Source organism: Artemia sp. Qi Xiang Cuo, chromosome 2, assembly GCF_049724085.1.
Source record: "Artemia sp. Qi Xiang Cuo chromosome 2, ASM4972408v1, whole genome shotgun sequence".
Taxonomy (NCBI): Eukaryota; Metazoa; Arthropoda; class Branchiopoda; order Anostraca; family Artemiidae; genus Artemia; species Artemia sp. Qi Xiang Cuo.
The window spans coordinates 50,750,736-50,771,357 of NC_142795.1; the positions used below are offsets into that span (position 1 = coordinate 50,750,736).

General features: G+C 39.2%; 1 protein-coding gene across 1 annotated transcript in view; it reads left to right on the forward strand.

The window, feature by feature from the left end:
• The window catches only part of LOC148955346 (SH3 domain-binding glutamic acid-rich protein homolog), a 76,609-nt gene that overhangs the window by 26,916 nt on the left and 29,071 nt on the right, over positions 1–20,622 (forward strand). The gene's annotated exons all lie outside the window — the stretch shown is intronic.

Genomic DNA, 20,622 nt, shown 5'->3' on the forward strand with positions numbered 1-20,622 from the left:
TTCAGGGCAAGGGTTATCAGTTATGCCCCTGGGGTATATAAGGTTTTTATTGAAACCTTTGTCGTAGAAACTTGAAAAGGGGCTCATTCAATTGGATATTCAAAGGGCTAGTGCCCTTTTTAATAGTCAAAAGTGAATTGTAGGCAACTAACCCCCATCTCACGCCCAGGGCAAGGGTTGTAAGCTATGCCCTGGGGGAACGTAAGGTTTTTATAGATTTCGATGTTGTAGAAACTTCAAAAAGGGCTCATTCAATTGAAAATTGAAAGGGATAGTGCCCTTTTAATAGTCGAAAGTGATTGAAGGACAACTAACCCCCCTCTCACGCCCACCTTTTCCCCAAACACATCCAATCGAAATTTTGAGACTGCCATTTTGTTCAACGTAGTTCAAAGTTCTGGAAAGTAGGTCTTTGAGGATGACAGCCCAACTACATTCCTCAAGGCAACAGTTATAAGTTACGCCCTGGGGGCAAATAAGGTTTTATAGAAAGTGTTGTCGTAGAAACTTCTAAAAGGCTCATTCGGTTGGAAATTGAAATGGCTAGTGCCCTTTTTAATAGTCGAAAGTGATTGGAGGGCAATTTAACGCCCACCATTTATCCAAACACATCCGAACAAAATATTGAGCTAGCAACTTTATTCAACGTAGTTAAAAGTACTGGAAATTAGGTCTTTGAGGATGACAACTTCCCCCACAGCCCTCAGGGCAAGTGTTGTAAATTATGCCCTGGGGGAAAATAAGGTTTTTATAGAACACTTTGTCGTAGAAACTTCAAAAAGGGCTCATCGCTTTTTAATAGTCGAAAATGATTGGAGGGCAACCAACTCCTCTCTCATGCCCACCATTTCCCCAAACACATCCAATCAAAATATTTAGACAACCATTTTGCTAAACGTAGCTGAAAGTTCTGAAAATTAGGTCTTTGAGGATGACAGCCCAACCACAGCCCTCAGGGCAAGAGTTATAAGTTATGCCCTGGGGGCAAATAAGGTTTTATAGAAAGTGTTGTCGTAGAAACTTCTAAAAGGCTCATTCGATTGGAAATGGAAATGGCTAGTGCCCTTTTTAATAGTCGAAAGTGATTGGAGGGCAATTTTACGCCCACCATTTATCCAAACACATCCAGACAAAATATTGAGATAGCCATTTTGTTCAACGTAGTTGAAAGTTCTGGAAATTAGGTCTTTGAGGGTGACAACTTCCCCCACAGCCCTCAGGGCAAGTGTTGTAAATTATGCCCTGGGGGAAAATAAGGTTTTTATAGAACACGTTGTCGTAGAAACTTCAAAAAGGGCTCATTCGATTGGAAATTGAATGGCTAGTGCCCTTTTTAATAGTCGAAAGTGATTTGAGGGCAACTAACCCCCCTCACGCCCACCTTTTCCCCAGACACATACAATCAAAATTTTTAGATAGCCATTTCATTCAACGTAGTTGAAAGTTTTGGAAATTGGGTTCTTAAGGATGAAAACCCCTCCCCCCACAGCCCTCGGGGGCAAGGGTTGTAAGTTGTAAGTTATGCCCTGGGGGCATATAAGGTTGTTATAGAAAGTGATGATGTAGGAACTTCAAAAAGGGCTCATTCATTTGGAAATTGAAAGGGATAGTGTCATCCTCAAAGACCTAGTTTCCAGAACTTTCAACTACATTGAACAAAATGACTATCTTAATATTTTTATTAGATGTGTTTGGATAAATGGTGGGCGTGAGACGTGGGGTTAGTTGCCCTCCAATCACTTTTGACTATTGAAAAAGCCACTAGCCATTTCAATTTCCAATCGAACAAGCCCTTTTGGAAGTTTCTACGACAATGCTTTCTATGAAAACCTTATTTGTCCCCAGGGCATAACTTATAACTCTTGCCCTGAAGGCTGTAGTTGGGTTGTCATCCTCAAAGACCTAGTTTCCAGAACTTTCAAGTACGTTCAACAAAATGGCTATCTCAAAATCGTGATTGGATGTGTTTGGGGAAAAGGTGGGCGTGAGAGAGGGGTTATTTGCCCTTCAATCACTTTCGACTATTAAGAAGGGCCTTGGGAAGGCATAGGGGCTTTGAGCCCTGCTCATGTTAATTTCTGCTCGTTTTGAATTTTACTCGGTTATTTATTGTAAAAAATAAAGTTTTAAAAAATCAAGTTGTGAGACAGAGTCAAACTTTAGCGTAAAGAGCGAGGCGTTGAGGAGGGGACAGCCCCTTTCATATACGGAATAAAAAAAAACATACGGTGCAACCCGGCTCAATGGTAACCGAAACTCTAGAAAACGGTATTTTGATACAAATAGATACATCAAAAGAATTAGATTTTAATGCTGATTTCAAATATATAAGTTTCATCACGTTTAATCCTACCCATCAAACGTTACGCACCTGAGAAAATTTGCCTCATTTTCGAAAAAAGAGGGAGAGGCCCCTTAAAACTCATAGAACCTTTATGAAAATCACACCATCATATTCAGCGTATTAGAGAACCCTAATGTAGAGGTTTCAAGCTCTTATCTACAAAAATGTGGAATTTAGCATTTTTTGGCCAGAAGAAAGATCACGGGTTCGTGTGTATTTGTTTGTTTTTGTTTGTTTTTTCTTTTTCCCAGGGGTGATTGTATCAACCCAGTGGTCCTAGAATATCGTAGGAGGACTAATTGGAATGTAAATTAAAAGTTCTAGTGCCCTTTTTAAGTGACCAACAATAGTGGAGGGCAACTAGACACCCTCCCACGCTCATTTTTTTCCAAAGTCACCTGATCAAAATTTTGAGATAGCCATTTTGTTCAGCATGTTCGAAAATATTATACGTATGTATTTTAGGATGACTTAATACCCCGAAGTTTTTTGGGGGGGGGAGGGCTGAAAGTTATGAACTTTACCCAATGTTAACATATAGTATTGGTTATTGGGAAGTATACAGACGTTTTCAGGGGAGATTTTTTCTGGTAGTGGGGGGGGGGTCGGTAGGGGGTTTTGTGGGAGGATCTTTCCACGAAGGAAGTTTTCATGGGGGAAGGGGCATTGCTTTGAAGGGGACGCCGGACTTCCCAGCATTATTTAAAAAAAAGATCAGAAATTAAATATAGAAAAACAAGTTTTTCAGCTGCAACAGCAGCAACATCAAAACTTTAAACGAACAGAAAATATTACATATATGATTGGGTTCATCCCCTAGTCAGTACCTCGCTCGTTAAGCCAAAGATTTTTTAGTACTTTCATAAGAGCTCTTTATTCTAATTAACGGCCATTGTGATTAAGCGATAATTTTTAAAGAGCCAGAACAACATTTGAACTTAAACTTAAAATGCAAGGTATCGACTTGGGGGTGGACCCCCTAATATACGTATTGAGAGTATACGAATATAAAATTTTGTTATGTACATTAATTCGTACATTATGTAAGAACCAAATTTAGAGACAAGCCATTTAGCAAAAGAAAAGTTATTTTTTTCAAATTCTGTTTACTTATTCAATGACGGTGATCCAAAATAAAAGCTACATTAACTAAAAAACGATCAGAAATTAAATAAAAAAACATGTTTTTTAAACTGAAAGTAAGGAGCAACATTAAAACTTAAAACGGAGAGAAATTATTCCGTATATGAAAGGGGCTGTCCCCTCCTCAACGCCTCGCTCTTTACGCTAAAGTTTTTATTGTTTTAAAAAATAAAGTTGTGAAACAGAGTCAAACCTGACAGAGTCAAACTTGAGACAGAGTAAAAGCTGCATTAACTAAAAAACGATCAGAAATTAAATAAAAAAACAAGTTTTTTAAACTGAAAGTAAGGAGCGACATTAAAACTTAAAACGAACAGAAATTATTCCGTATATGAAAGGGGCTGTCCCCTCCTCAACACCTCGCTCTTTACGCTAAAGTTTTTTTTTTTTTAAAACGATCAGAAATTAAATAAAAAAAAGTTTTTTAAACTGAAAGTAAGGAGCGACATTAAAACTTAAAACAAACAGAAATTATTCCGTATATGAAAGGGGCTGTCCCCTCCTCAACGCCTCGCTCTTTGCGCTAAAGTTTTTTATTGTTTTAAAAAATATGATTTTAATTAAGGTTCTATAACTTTTAGGGGGTCTTTTCCCCTTTTTTCGAAAATCAGCCAAATTTTCTCAGGCGCGTAACTTTTGATGGGTAGGACTAAACTTGATGAAACTTATATATTTGAAATCAGCATTAAAATGTGATTCTTTTGATGTATATATTTGTATCAAAATACCATTTTCTAGAGTTTCGGTTACCATTGAGCCGGGTCGCTCCTTACTTACAGTTCGTTACCACGAACTGTTTGATGCTTTACCCTTATTTCTTATCAACAGTGGGTTTGTAATGCAAAATAATGCAAAAAGAAATACTTTTGTAAAGTTCTATATACAACCTAGGGCTATATCTGGACCCATTAGAAGAGACTGGGATGCTATCATCTAAGTAGTGAGCACTATATTTGGAAATAGGGTTAGATTGGAAATTGAATGGCTACTGCTCTTTTGTTATTATGGTGTTAAGTTCAGCAAAGGCCATGCACAAGACTGATACCTAAGAGAACTCCCATGTACAGCCTTCCTGTCCTCTGCAAGACAAATAAAAAAAAGATGCAGTACCAGACTTCGCAGTCAAAACCCACAGTTCTGATTTCTATTCCCCCCTCAGCCAGGAACTACAATGGGAGGGGTGGGGGCCTGGGACCGGCTCTCTTGGGGTTTTGGACACCCTTCCTGTGTACCTTCCTCAGATTCCTTCCAGTATCCATTTGGAGCTGGGTCAACCCTGGCTAAGCTTTCATAGTCACAACAATGGCCCCTGTCAAAAACCAAATAATTGGTAACAGCAGGAGTCAACACCCTGCCCTGAAGGAAATTGGATTGCTAGTCCAGTCCATTAACCACTCGCCTAGGATGGATCCAATAGGAATGCCTGGTGCTTCCAAATTTCGCTCTTAGGGGAAGTTAGCTATGGTTGTTGTTTACCTTATTGTTAGCATTCATTTACCAGTAACAAATCCTCTTATTTTGTCAAATATGCACTATTGCCGGGTTGGGGTCAGCAAAACAAAACAGAGCCCCTGACAGCTCAAGTATTGTTAATTATTATAGTTAATAGTAGGGGAAATAAATTTTGGTTAAATGGCCTCTGCTCAATTGCTCAAAAAGGACACAAGTATCAAAAGCATAAGGAATTTTTAGCTAAGTAGAAGGTGTCCTTCTCAGGGCACAAATAGAACCAAAAATTTTCATGAGACTCCAAATAATGCAAACCTGATAATTGTATTTCTCCCCAGTTCCAAAAATTTGTAGCAGGGTATATGAACTACCAATAAGTCCTTTCACCCCCTTGACTCTCCAAAAAGTATTATCAGATATTTAGAAATCCTCATCTGTAACCAAGTCTTCTTCTCAGTTAAAACAAGCCAACCATCCCAGTTAAACTTCTTAATTCAATTGATGGGTTGTGGGAAGTGCAGGTACTTGAGTCACCTTTCCCAAGCAGCTTAAGACCTATAGGCTGGCCAGTGCCAATATGGCTCTTCATGCTCACTCCTGCTCTCCTCTGCACTATCCAAAACAAATGATGAATAATCTCCTTCTTTTTGATGACTTCAATATACATTAATAAACGCTAATCAATTAGACTCTTCTTTAAAATTAATTAAAAAAAACTTTTTCCACAAAATAATTTTTTCAAAGAAAAGTATACAACTCCATTAAACAAAAAAATGAGCAAAAATAAAATCAAATAATCTACCAAGCATGAAACTACCACAAATCAGTATCAATAAATAAATGAAACTCAAAACGAACAGAAATTACAATAAATAACCAAGTCAAACTCGAAACGAGCAGAAATTAACATAAGTTAGGCTCAAAACCCCTATGCCTTCCCAAGGCCAGAACATAATTTGCACTTTACTGAAAAAAATATAAATGTTTTTACTTTTGGATCTTTAATAAATCAAATAATATTAACATTTTGATTACTACATATCAGTATATGTATATTAAACTGAAAATGCACATTCATTTGTATTTTTTAGTAAAGTACAAATTTTGTTCTGGCCTTTGGAAGGCATAGGGGTTTTGAGCCCAACTTATGTTAATTTCTGCTTGTTTTGAGTTTGACTTGGTTGTTTATTGTAATTTCTGTTCGTTTTGGGTTTCATTTATTTATTGATACTGATTTATGGTAGTTTCATGCTTGGTAGATTATTTGATTTTATTTTTGCTCATTTTTTGTTTAATGGAGTTCTTTACTTTTCTTTGAAAAACTTATTTTGTGGGAAAAGTTTTTTTAATTAATTTCTGTTTGTTTTATATTGACTTAGTCTTTTCAGAGAAAAAGAAAATAATACTTTAAATCTTTTGTTTTTTTAAGAATTTATAGTTTGGCCTGATATTTGTATCCTGGAGAAAAATTTTCAGCAATTTTTAACAGCATACACCCTTGTAAAAATCTGGACACAAATATTAGTGTTCAATTTAGTATCATACTTCCTCTAGTTGACCTGAAACGGAAAACTTGATTCCATTTGTAAAAAAATCAATTTACTTTCTTTGATAGCTTGGATACACTTATGCTATTTGGATTTGATTAAATCTGAAAAGCAGAAGTAGACCCAAAAGTTTGAACATAATACCTCAGTCATTCTTGGGATACTGCTGAGATGCCTTATTGGGAATTAATATTAACACAGTGCATTTTGATTTAATCTTATGGCAACATTTAGTTTTTAAACATAAATGCAAATGGGAGGGTGGGCGTGGGAGGGGGATTAGTTTCCCTCCAATCACTTTCGACCATTATAAAGGGCATCAGCCCTTTCTATTTTCAATCAAATGAGCCCTTTTGGAAGTTTCTACAACAACTCCTTTGATAAAAAGTGCCCTGGTCTAAACAACAACCAAAAAATAATACATTATACCCACATTGATCTTTACTATAAAAATGTCAAACCTTCCAATCACTTTTGACTATTAAAAAGGGCACTAGGCCTTTTGATTTCCAATCGCATGAGCCCTTATTGAGTTTCTACAACAACACACTTCCTATGAAAGCATTCTGTAGCCCCAGGGTATAAATTACAACCCTTACTCAAAGGGTTGTGAGACTAGCTGACATCCTCTAAGACCCAATTTCCAGAACTTTCAACTATGTTAAACAAAATGGCTATCTTAAAATTTTGATTGGATGTGTCTGGGAAAATGGTGGGTGTGAGAGGGGTGTTAGTTGCTCTCCAATCACTTTCAACTGTTAAAAAAGGCCCTAGCCCTTTCAATTTCCAATCAAATGAGCCCTTTCGAAGTTTCTAGGACAACGTTTTCAGTAAAAATCTTATATGCCCCAGGGCATAACTTACAACCCATGCCCTGAGGGCTGGGGGGTGTTGTCATCCTCAAAGACCTAATTTCCAGAACTTTCTGCAACGTTGAACAAAATGGCTATCTGAAAATTTTGATTTGCTGTGTTTGGGGGAATGGGGGCGTGAGAGGGGGGTTAGATACCCTCCAATCACTTTCAACTATTAAAAAGGGCACTAGCCCTCTCAATTTCAAATTGAATGAGCTCCATTTGAAGTTTTTACAACAACCCTGTCTATAAAAACCTTATATGCCCCCAGGGCATAACTTACAACCTTTGCCCGGGGCGTTCTGGGGGTTTGTCATCCTTAAATGCATAATTTCCGGAACTTTCAACTACGTTGAACAAAATGGCTATCTCTAAACTTTGATTGAATGTGTTTGGGGAAATGGTGAGCATGAGAGGGAGGTTAATTACTCCCCATTCACTTTTGACTATTAAAAAGGGCAATTTCAATTTCCAATCAAATGAGCCCCTTTTGAAATTTCTACAACAACTTTTTGTATAAACCTTATATGCCCCCAGGGCATAACTTACAACCCTTTCCATTAGGGCTCTGATGAGGTTATCATCCTAAAACACCTAATTTCCAGAACTTTCGACTACGTTGAACAAAATGGATATCACAAAATTTTGATCGGATGTGTTTGGGGAAATGGTGGGTGTGAGAGGGGGATTAGTTGCCCTTCAATGACTTTCGGCTATTAAAAAGGGCACTAGCCCTTTGAATTTCCAATTGAATGAGCCCTTTTTCAAGTTTCTATGACAAAGATTTCAATAAAAACTTATATGTCCCCAGGGCATAACGTATAACCCTTGCCCTGAAGACTGTGTGGGGAGTTTTCTAATCAAAGGTATAATTTTCTGAACTTTAAACTGCTTGGAACAAAATGACTATCTCAAAATTTTAATTGGATGTTTTTGAGGAAATGGTGGGCATGGAAGGGTTGTTAATTGCCTTCCAACCACTTTTGACTATTAAAAAGGGCCCTAGCCATTTCAATTTCCAATCGAATGAGCCATTTTTGAAGTTTCTATGACAACGCTTTGAATAAAAACCTTATATGCCCCAAGGGCATAACTTACACCCCTGGCCCTGGGGGCTGTGGGGGGGGGGTGTCATCCTCAAAGACCTAATTTCCAGAGATTTCAACTACGTTGAACAAAATAGCTATCTTAAAATTTGGATTGGGTGTGTTTGGAGACAAGGTGCACGTGAGAGGGGAGGTAGTTGCCCTCCAATCACTTTTGACTATTAAAAAGGGCACTAGCTCTTTCAATTTCCAATCAAATGAGCCTTTTTTGAAGTTTCTACGACAGCGCTTTCTGTAAAAACCTTATATGCCCCAAGGGCATAACTTACAACCCTTGCCCTGAGGGCGGTGCGGGAGTGTCCTCCTCAAAAACATAATTTCTATCTGGAAATCAACTTCAGTTGAACAAAATTGCTATCTAAAAATTTCGATTGGATGTGTTTGGGGAAAAGTTGGGCGTGAGAGGGGGGTTTGTTGCCCACAAATCACTTTCGACTATTAAAAAGGGCACTAGACCTTTGAATTTCCAATCAAATGGGCCCTTTTTCAAGTTTCTACGACAAAAATTTCAATAAAAACTGATATGCCCCCGGGGCATAACTTATAACCCTTGCTCTGAAGACTTTGGGAGGAGTGTCATGCTCAAAGGTATAATTTTCTGAACTTTAAACTGCGCAGAACAAAAAGGCTATCTCAAACTTTTGATTGGATGAGTTTGGGGAAATGGTGGGCGTGGAAGGGGGTTTAGTTGCCTTCCAATCACTTTCGACTATTAAAAAGGGCACTAGCCATTTCAATTTCCAATCGAATGAGCCCTTTTTGAAGTTTCTATTACAACGCGTTCTATAAAAACCTTATATGCCCCCCAGTGCATAACTTACAACTCTTGCCCTGAGGGCTTTGGGGGGGGGGGGTTGTCATCCTCAAAGACCTATATTTAAGAACTTATAACTCCTTTGAACAAAATGGCTATCTTAAAATTTTGATTGGATGTGCTTGGGGAAAAGGTGGGCGTGAGAGGGGAGGGGGGTTGTTATCCTCAAAGACCTAATTTCCAGAACCTTCTGCTACGTTGAACAAAATGGCTATCTGAAAATTTTGATTGGATGTGTTTGTGGGAATGGGGGGCATGAGAAGGGGGTTAGATACCCTCCAATCACTTTCAACTATAGAAAAGTACACTAGCCCTCTCAGTTTCAAATAGATTAAGCTCCTTTTGAAGTTTTTACAACAACTCTATCTACAAAAACCTTATATGCCCCCAGGGCATAACTTACAACCTTAGCCCTGGGGGCTCTAGGGGGTTTGTCATCCTTAAAAACATACTTTTCAGAACTTCCATCTGCATTGAACAAAATGGCTATCTTTAAATTTTGATTGAATGTTTTTGGGGAAATGGTGGGCGTGAGAGGGGGGTTAATTACTGTCCACTCACTTTTGACTATTAAAAAGGGCAATTTCAATTTCCAATCAAATGAGCCCCTTTTGAAACTTTTGCAACAACTTTCTGTGTAAACCTTATATACCCCGAGGGCATAACTTACAACCCTTGCACTGAGGGCTCTGATGGGGTTATCATCCTAAAGGGCCTAATTTCCAGAACTTTCGACTACGTTGAACAAAATGGATATCACAAAATTTTGATCAGATGTGTTTGAGGAAATGGTGGGCGTGAGAGGGGGGGTAGGTGCCCTTCAATCACTTTCGATTATAAAAAGGGCACTAGCCCTTTCAATTTCCAATTGAATGAGCTCTTTTTGAAGTTTCTACACCATCGCTTTCTATAAAAACCTTATATGCCCCCAGGTCATAACTTACGACCCTGGGTTGTCATTCTTAAAGAACTAATTTCCATAACTTTCACCTACGTTGAATCAAAGGGCCATCTAAAAATTTTGATTGGATGTGTTTAGAGAAAAGGCGGGCGTGAGAGAGGGTTAATTGCCCACAACTCATTTTCAAGACTATTAAAAAGGGCACTAGCTCTTTGAATTTCCAATCGAATGAGCCCTTCTTGAAGTTTCTAGACAAAGATTTCAATAAAAACTTATATGCCCCCAGGGCATAACTTATAACCTTTGCCCTGAAGACTGTGGGGAGAGTTTTGTAATCAAAGGTATAATTTCCTGAACTTTAAACTGCTTGGAACAAAATGGCTATATCAAAATTTTGATTGGATGTGTTTGGGGAAATGGTGGGCATGTAAGGGGTGTTTATTGCCTTCCAATCACTTTTGACTATTAATAAGGGCACTAGCCATTCCAATTTCCAATCGAACGAGCCAATTTTGAAGTTTCTATGACAAAACTTTCTATAAAAACCTTATATGCCCCCAGGGCATAACTTACAACCCTTGTTCTGAGGAGCTGTGGGGGGGGTGTCATCCTTAAAGACCTAATTCCCAGAACTTTCAACTACGTTGAATAAAATGGTTATATTAAAATTTTGATTGGATGTGTTTGGGGAAATGCTGGGCGTGAGAGGGGGGTTAGTTGCCCTCCAATCACTTTTGACTATTAAAAAGGGCACTAGCTCTTTGAATTTCCAATCGAATGAGCCTTTTTGAAGTATCTACGCCAACGCTTTGTATAAAAGCCTTATATGTCTCAAGGGCATAACTTACAACCCTTGCCCTGAGGGCTGTGGGGGAGTGTCCTCCTCAAAAACATAATTTCTATCTGGAAATCAACTACGTTGAACAAAATTGCTATCTAAAAATGTTGATTGGATGTGTTTGGGGGAAAGGTGGGCGTGAGAGGGGGGTTAGTTGCCCTCAGATCGTCTTCCAACTATTAAAAAGGGCACTAGACCTTTGAATATATAATCGAATGAGTCCTTTTTCAAGTTTCTACAACAAAGATTTCAATAAAAACTTATATGTCCCCAGGGAATAACTTATAATCCTTGTCCTCAAGACTGTGGGGGGGTGCCCTGCTCAAAGGTATAATTTCCTGAACTTTAAACTTTGCAGAAAAAAAAGACTATCTCAAAATTTTGATTGGATGTGTTTGGAGAAATGGTAGGCGTGGAAGGGATGTTAGTTGCCTACCAATCACTTTCGACTAATAAAAAGGGCACTAGTCATTTCAATTTCCAATCGAATGAGCCCTTTTTGAAGTTTTTACGACAACGCTCAACAAAAATCTTATATGTCCCAAGGGCATAGCTTACAACCCTGGTCCTGAGGGCTTTGAGGGGGGGGGGCTGTCATCATCAAAGACCTAATTTCCAGAACTTTCAACTACGTTGAACAAAATGGCTATCTTAAAATGTCGATTGGATGTGCTTGGGGAAATGGTGGGCGTCAGAGGGGGGTTAGTTGCCCTCCAATCACTTTGATGTTTTTGGGGAAATGGTGGGCATGAAAGGGGTGTTAATTGCCTTCCAATCACTTTCGACTATTAAAAAGGGCACTAGCCATTTCAATTTCCAATCGAATGAGACATTTTTGAAGTTTCTATGACAACACTTTCTATAAAAACCTTTTATGACCCCAGGGTATAACTTACAACCCCTGCCCTGCGGGCTTTGGGGGGGGGGTGTAAGCCTCAAAGACCTAATTTCTAGAACTTTCAACTACGTTGAACAAAATGGCTATCTTAAAATTGTGATTGGATGTGTTTGGGGAAAAGGTGGGCGTGATGGGGAGTTAGTTGCCCTCCAATCACTTTCGACTATTAAAAAGGGCACTAGCTCTTTGAATTTCCAATCGAATGAGCCTATTTTGAAGTTTCTACGCCAACGCTTTGAATTAAAAACCTTATATGCCCCCAGGGCATAACTTACAACCCTTGCCCTTAGGACTGTGGGGGAGGGTCCTCCTCGAAAACATAATTTATATCTGGAAATCAACTACGTTGAACAAAGTTGCTATCTAAAAATTTTGATTGGATGTGTTTGGGGAAAAGGTGTGCGTGAAAGGGGGGTTTGTTGCCCTCATATCACTTTCGACTATTAAAAAGGGCACTAGACCTTTGAATTTCCAATCGAATGAGTCCTTTTTCAAGTTTCTACAACAAAAATTGAATTTAAAACTTATATGCCCCCAGGGAATAACTTATAACCCTTGCCCTGAAGACTGTGGGGGGAGTGCCCTGCTCAAAGGTATAATTTCCTGAACTTTAAACTGCGCAGAACAAAGAGGCTACCTCAAAATTTTAATCGGATGAGTTTGGGGAAATGGTGGGCACAGAAGGGGTGTTAGTTGCCTTCTAATCACTTTCGACTATTAAAAAGGGCATTTGCCATTACAATTTCCGATCGAATGAGCCCTTTTTGAAGTTTCTACGACAACGCTTTCTATAAAAACCTTATATACCCCCAGGGCATAACTTACCACCCTTGCCCTTAGGGCTGTGGGGGGGGGTTGTCGTCCTCAAAGACCTAATTCCAGAACTTTCAAAGTTTCAACTACGTTGAACAAAACGGCTATCTTAAAGTTTTGATTGGATGTGCTTTGGGAAAAGGTGGGCATTAGAGGGGGGTTAATTGCCCTCCAATCACTTTGGATTATTAAAAAGGACACTAGCCCTTTGAATTTCCAATCAAATGAGCCTTTTTTGAAGTTTCTACGACAACGCTTTCTGTAAAAACCTTATATGTCCTTAGGGCATAACTTACAACCCTTGCCCTGAGGGCTGTGGTGGAGTCTCCTCTTCAAAAACATAATTTCTATCTGGAAATCAACTACACTGAACAAAATAGCTCAAAATTTTGATTGGATGTGTTTCTGGAAATGGTGGGCGTGGAAGGGGTATTAGTTGCCTTCCATTCACTTTCAACTATTTAAAAGGGCACAAGCCACTCCGATTTCCAATTTAATGAGCCCTTTTCGAAGTTTCTACGACAACTTCTTTGATACAAAGTGCCCTGGTCTAAAGTAAAAAAAAATAATACATTGTGCCAACATCATTCTTAGATGCCCCCAGGCCATTACTTAAAACCCTTGCCCTGAGGGTTGTAGGGGAGTGACCTCCTCAAAAACATTTTTATCTTTAAATCAACTACGCTGAACAAAATGGCTATCTTAAAATTTTGATTGGATGTGTTTCGGGAAATGGTTGGCGTGGAAGGAATGTCAGTTGCCTTCCAATCACTTTCAACTATTAAAAACGGCACAAGCTACTCTAATTTCCAATTGAATGATGCCCTTTTCGAACTTTCTATGATAACTTCTTCGATACGAAGTGCCCTGGTCTAAAGGAAAAGAATAATAAATAATACATTGTATCAACATCGTTCTTATATGCCCCCAGGACATAACTTAAAACCCTTGCCCTGACGGTTGCGGGGGAGTGACCTCCTCAAAAATATATTTTCTATCTGGAAATCAACTATGCTGAACAAAATGGCTATCTCAAAATTTTGATTGGATGGGTTTGCGGGGAATGATGGGTGCGGGGGGGGGGGGGGTTAGTTGCCCTCCAATCACTTTCGACTATTAAAAAGGGCACTAGCCACTCCAATTTCCAATCGAATGAGCCCATTTCGAAGTTTCTACGACAACTCCTTTGATACGAAGTGCCCTGGTCTAAGACCAAGAAAAAAAATAACACATTGTGCCAACATCGTTCTTTACTTATCTTTACTTATCTATCTGAAGTGATAGATGGCTCTCGCGCCGTTGAGGCTGCAAGTCATTCTATCCTAGTTTAACTTGTTCAGTGCCTTGAAATACTCCTCCCTTTGCGATGAAAGTGGTATTAATAAAAACTGTATTAATAGTGCTATTCTTTGTGACTGAGGCTGCTGCTGAAAACTGGATTGATCAATGCAAAAAAGGTACTTTCATTTCTTTTGCTGTTTTGGCGCCATCTGTCATAGCCACACTCGTCACACTAAGAATTTATAAAAATATAGATGACATTCCCTTCGTTCGCAAGCGAAGAAGAAGAGGACGCAGAGGTGGCAGAAAGAAATTTAAGATTGACGTGTTAGTCACCTACGGACGATTGGCCAGCCAAAAGCCTAAGCGTGAGAGGTGTTTAGTCTCAATCCCGCGCGTGAGCCTACCGCCCCGGCTGATCCCTGACAACAATGATCCTACCAATGATTTCGGGTCTGATTGTCCTCCAGTATTATCGCCGCAGGTTCTCTCTTGTAAACACCAACTTCCCAACTTCCTTCTGAGCAATGTCCGCTCACTAACGAATAAAGTAGATGAGTTAGATGTCATTCTACGTCAGAATAATATCCATATCGCCGCACTTACCGAAACATGGCAGCTCGACGAAACAAGTGGAAGGATGGCTGGTTACAAGGTTTTCTTGAACACTAGAACAGACAGGATTGGCGGAGGTGTTGCCCTGTATGTATGCGATGATATCCCCTGCAAATATTTAGATAACTTCAATGACCCTGACCATGAAGCGATCTGGGCATTATGCAAGGCAAAACATTTACCACGAGATGTCTCTTGCATCATTATTGCAAGTATCTACTATCCTGAAAGTGCCAAGAACAGACGGCTGTTGGTATCCTACCTTCAGTCTACGTTAGACACATTACGTCAGCGGTATAGCCACCCGGGCTTCATAATAGCTGGTGACTTCAACCAAACAAAGAAACACTGGCTTGCTAATACGCTGGGTATGTCACAAGTGGTCAAGATACCCACCCATGTGACCGGGAGTACCCTTGACCTTATTCTTACAAACCTTGCTCCATATTACAAAGACGTGTCTTCGAACGGGCCATTGGGCAAATCGGACCATCACACTCTGCTGATGAAGGCAAAAAGTGAAATCAGGAAGCTTAAGAAAATAAAAGTACTCAGGAGACCTATCACGAGGTTTGCTATTAATACGCACGGAATGTGGGTCGGTACTCACTGCTTCAGCGAAGTATACAACGAAAGCGATGTCAACAGGAAAGCAGAAATATTTCAGTCCCTACTCTATGAGAAATACTTAGAAGTTTTCCTGGAAAAGCAATTTGTCGTGAGCGAATCTGACAAGCCCTGGATCACTCCAAAAATAAAACAGCTGATTCGTGAAAAAACCACTGTAAGGCAGTCAAGTGGTGACGCAACGTCGTTACGATTATTAAGAAACAAAATCGTTAGCCTTTGTCGCGAGGCAAGAAAGTCCTTCGGAAAATCCCTTTTGGACACTGAAATAAAAAAGGATCCCCGTAAATGGCACCGTCTAGTGAGGCAGATTGCTGGAAAAACAGTATCATCCAGTATCCGTATTCTGAACGATGATGGGTCACTCGTGAGTGCAAATGACGTCAACAATTACTTTACTGACATTTGTACATCCTTTCCTGCCCCAACTAACACTGAAATAGAGAATCTACTGTCAATATGCCCTGACGAAGGTGAAATCGAAATAGTTGAGTATCAAGTTTTCAATGAGCTGAACAAGTTGTGTCCATCCAGTAGCTCTTTTCCTGAAGAGCTACCTATAAGGTTAATACGAGAGTTCTCTCTTTTCCTTGCCAAGCCACTTGGACACATCATCAGCGAATGTTTCGCCCAGTCAACTTTCCCGTCGTGCTGGAAACGCGCATTTGTGCGTGTTATACCGAAGACTAAAACACCCAAATCTTGCAACGAGTTACGACCGATATCAATCACCTCTACCTTTGCAAAAGTCACCGAGTCATTCATCCTGCGTGAATTGCTCAAGCAAACGCGGGAAAACATAGACCGTTACCAGTATGGCGGCCTCAAAGGTTGCAATACCTAGATATACCTCGTGCGCCTAGTTGACATTATCTTTAAGTGGCTTGACAAGGGCAGTACCTTCATTGACCTAGCTCTCACCGATTTCAGGAAGGCATTTGACCTGATTTGTCATCTTACGGCAGCAAAAAATATGCGAGCAATGGGCGCACAGAAGCGGTCTCTTGCATTAGTGATGAGCTTCCTTCAGGACAGAATGCAGTGTGTATTTCCATTGTTTGAAGGTGACTTGATCTCATACTGGTCTAAACTTACCTGTGGAGCCTCTCAGGGTACAAGACTTGCTGGTTTCATATTTATCTCCCTCATCAACTTCCTCCTTCAGAATTTCGAAGAGAGACTCAAATTCGTCGACGATTTATCATTTTTCCTCAAATACCTCGTGAGAGAAGGTGTAATCGAACGTCAGTTCAGCGAGACCCTTCTGGCATCCTTCTCTGAGGACTGTGAACGTTACAAGTTGACACTGAATGCAGATAAATCAACGATCCTCAGGTTTTGCCCCTTAAAACGTGATCTGGAATTCCCGCAAGTCCCTTTCCCTATTGTTCCATCTGCAAAATCCTCGGAGTCACATTATCGATGGACTGCACATTCACCGAACACGTGGAGAAGGTTATTAAGGCTGGCAATGCATCACTTCAGATCCTAGTCCTGATGCGCAGGTTTGGCTGCGACACTCAAAGCCTAAAAAATGCCTATATTACGTATGTGAGACCTCTACTCGAATATGCCGTCGCTGTCTGGGGACCTTTTGTCCAGAGCATCCACTACCTTTGCGATGACCTTGAATCTTTGCAGAAACGAGCTGTTAACATAATCGTTAGTAACAGAAGTGACGACTACAACAAACTCTTGCAAGAACTGAACCTTGAATCTCTCAGCGACAGACGATTATCACTGATCATGTCCCTCGGCAAGTCACTGCTATCTTCGCCCCATCACAGACTGATCCTCCCACCTGATGCTCCTGTTAACCAAAGAACCAGATCCCAGTCGAAGCTACAACCCCCTGTCTGCAGGACCAACCGCTACAAAAACACGTTTGTCCCCTTTTTCGTTGAAGCATACAACAAGACTTAGTGTTATTTGAATTCACGTGTTAGTGTTTTTATAGTGTTCTTTGTATTTTTTTTTTTTCTTCTCATATTGTTGTAAAGACGACATAAATTAGCCATGGCTACGCTGTTCGATCTTAATAAACCTATGTCTATGTCTATGTCTTACTTAGGCTGCGCTATTGCGCTGCCTGTGATATCAATAGATGCCTTAAAAATATTTCTATCCACGTGCCAAGGTAGGTTAGAATTCAGGATTGCAGTGTAGGTATTTGGAATATTAGCCATATAGCAGAGGCGTTTAAGGGAAATAGTCTCCGCTCTCAGTGGGTTACAATCCAATAAGATATGCTGGGTAGTTTCATTAGTTGAGAAGCAGGCCCAGCATAGGGGGGAGTGATGTAGCTTCCAATTAAATAACAAACTATTGAGAAGAAGGGCACCCGATTTCAAACAGTAATATAGCACTGTGTGTAATCTAGTATGAAAAGAAGATAAAATCAATTTACTATGATTAACATTAGGTCTTTGCCTAATAATATCACGTGAATTGAGGTCAGAGAGAGGACTTGGGTTTAGCAAGGAAGCCTTGGCTGCCTGTAAATCAGCAGTATCATTATATTTGATACCTTTATGGCTTGGAACATGTTGGAAATAAATCTGGTCGCCTTCAGCCTGGAGATTTAGAAGCTTTCTTCTAAAGTTGAATAAGTCCTTATCCTTGGCAATTCTATTAATTTTCTTGAGCAACAGTATTGCCGATTTGGAGACAAAAGGCAAAGAATATTCTTCTCTACAATTCTATGATTTATGAGAACATCTAGGGCCAAGCAAATGGCACATAATTCAGCTGACAAAATGGAAGATCCCAAAGGAAGTGGTGAAAAAAGGTTAGGGTTCAGTGATGGAATACATACTCCTGCTCTCTCACCCTGAACAGATCCATCTGAGTAGATTTTCTTGTGATGAGGGTAAAACTTCGAAATATGTTCAGCCAGAATAGTCTGGATCTCATGATTGGGAATTTGGTTTTTATTCATTGGAATAAGTTCTGCTTGAAAAATAGGTGGACTCATTTCCCAAGGTGGCGTGTCAGTAAAGGGGTACCCCAGGGGGGAATACTGACTACAATCTGGGACCTCCAGTTGAAACTGATTCCAAGATGAACGGCCATTTGTGTAAGCAGCCTTCAAAGCCAAAGTATCATTTTATACAACATGATTACTTCCGTAAACTTGAAGTCGTGAGAAATATTTCTTCCTTTGACTGGATATTCTTTCACTTAGGGAAACCAAACCAGACAGTTGTTTTAATTTAGAAAGAGGAGTATGCCTGTGCAAACCCAGAGGACTTCAAATAGCTGAATTTTGTATAAAGATTTCAGGGTTTTAAATACAGATGATGAACGAATTGAGAAGAATTGGAAACCATATTCTAGAGTAGATCTGATGTATAATTTATAAAAATCCAAAATAACTTTTGGGTGGCATCCCCATTTACTTTCGGATAGACCCTTCAGAACACAAAGTTTCCGAATAATTATAAATTTCAAAGAATTTATGTTTGCATGAATCAAAATCGCAGAATCTATCTATAGGCAGCACAGCTTCATTAAGTTACAATGTAGGATCTAGCTAGAGGGAAGGTTAAGAGAAATGGGAGGATCTCTTGAACAATTTCTAAAAACGACGGCTTTACTTTCACCTATTAAAATTGTAAAACCAAAAGCTGAAGAAGATCTCTGAACTAATCTTATATCCTGTTATTCCTGTTGAATAAGGCTTTGAAGAAGTACAATTTCTTTTCCAGACTCCCAAATAATCAAATCATCTGCGTAAAGGCAAAACAATGAATGAGATAATTGAAATTCTGAAACATACAAATTGAACAGAAAGGGACTCAAAATCGCTTCTTGAGGAAGACATCTAGCAATGGGGTTCATCTCTCCCCTATACTCATTAACTTGATCATAAAAATTCTATCACTTAAAAACGATATTTTAAAACTTATGAAAGAGAATGGAAAATCCAGGCTAATTAAAAGATCAATCAATTTATCATGGACTACATTTCCATAGGCATCTGACCAGTCCAACAGGACTGCCATTATGGCCTGTCTGGTTTTAAGAAAGTTACATCAATTTCAAGGCGAGTGATGTTATCCACAGAGCTATGTCCTTTTCTGAAGCATTTCCGTTCACTCGTAAAGAGATCATTGATCTCAGCGAACCACTCTATTCTTCATAGAATAAATCTTACAAGGGCTTTTCTGAAGGCTGATAAAACAGATATAGGCTGGTAAGACTTGGGGTCAATAGATGGGTAAGAAGGTTGTAAAGCAGGAAAGACCCAGGCAATCTTCTAAGCATCTAGGAACTTTTGGCTTGACCAAATAAGATTATACAGACTTAATATAATATAAATATATATAATATAAATAATATAACATAAATATCATCATGTCCTGGGGAAGACTTGATATTAAGAGAACTAAGTGCTGCATTAAATTCATCTAGGGAAAATGGTTCCATTAAGGAACTTTTATGTAAAGAAGTATGAGGAAGGGTACAAAATGGAGGTCGAGGGTAATGAGAATCAGAACGATTATTTTTATAAATAACAGAAAGAAACTTTGCTTTCATCTTATCTGAGGAAACTGGAGATCCATCCTGCATGATATCATATTACAGTCATCATTAGACTGTTTACCACTATTGAGTTGGCTAATGAAGCTTTTGAATCTTTGAAATTGAGGTAATGAAGCTAATACCTGCACTAAAGCTGGACTATGTAGGCTGTTTAGTATTCTTACATACCAATTTTACTTTAGCACATGCTTGCTTATAGGAAATTGCTGTAGATCGAGAAGGATATTGTTTGAAACAATTTAAGAGTCTTCCTTTTTACCTGTACTGCAACCAAGCACTCCTCATTCACCAATTCTTGGGTCTCTTGGAAGCCTTATAAGAAATTGGCTTAGACTCGGGCATGGAAGATTTAGCTGACTGTAACAGAATGTATTTCATATTGGACTCAATAGCAATAACATCACAATTATTTGATAAAAAGCAAAGTTCTACTTCCTTCAAAACTTCCCGAAACTGGGGCCAATTGCCTATGGAATTGTTAAAAGTTGGTATGTGGGGTTTGGGAGAATATCACTCATTTTGAATTAATGTTAGAATTGCAGAATGATCAGATTGCTGAGAGGGAACCTTTACCATCTGATCTCGATCATAATATAAAGATGGACCCAGTAGCAAGTCAATAATAGAGAAAGTATCAGATGAAATATTATACCCGGTTTGGAAATTAAATGGAGTGAACATCAAGGTATCTGAGATATTGGACAAAATATTCTCAATGCCTCTTCCTGCTTTGTTACTATAGGCTATTTGTTCCCAAAGTGGACTATGCACATTAAAATCACCAAAAATAAAAGAATTATTTTCTAAAAGTTCAGATTCCAAAACCTTTTGGATATCATTGTTTCCA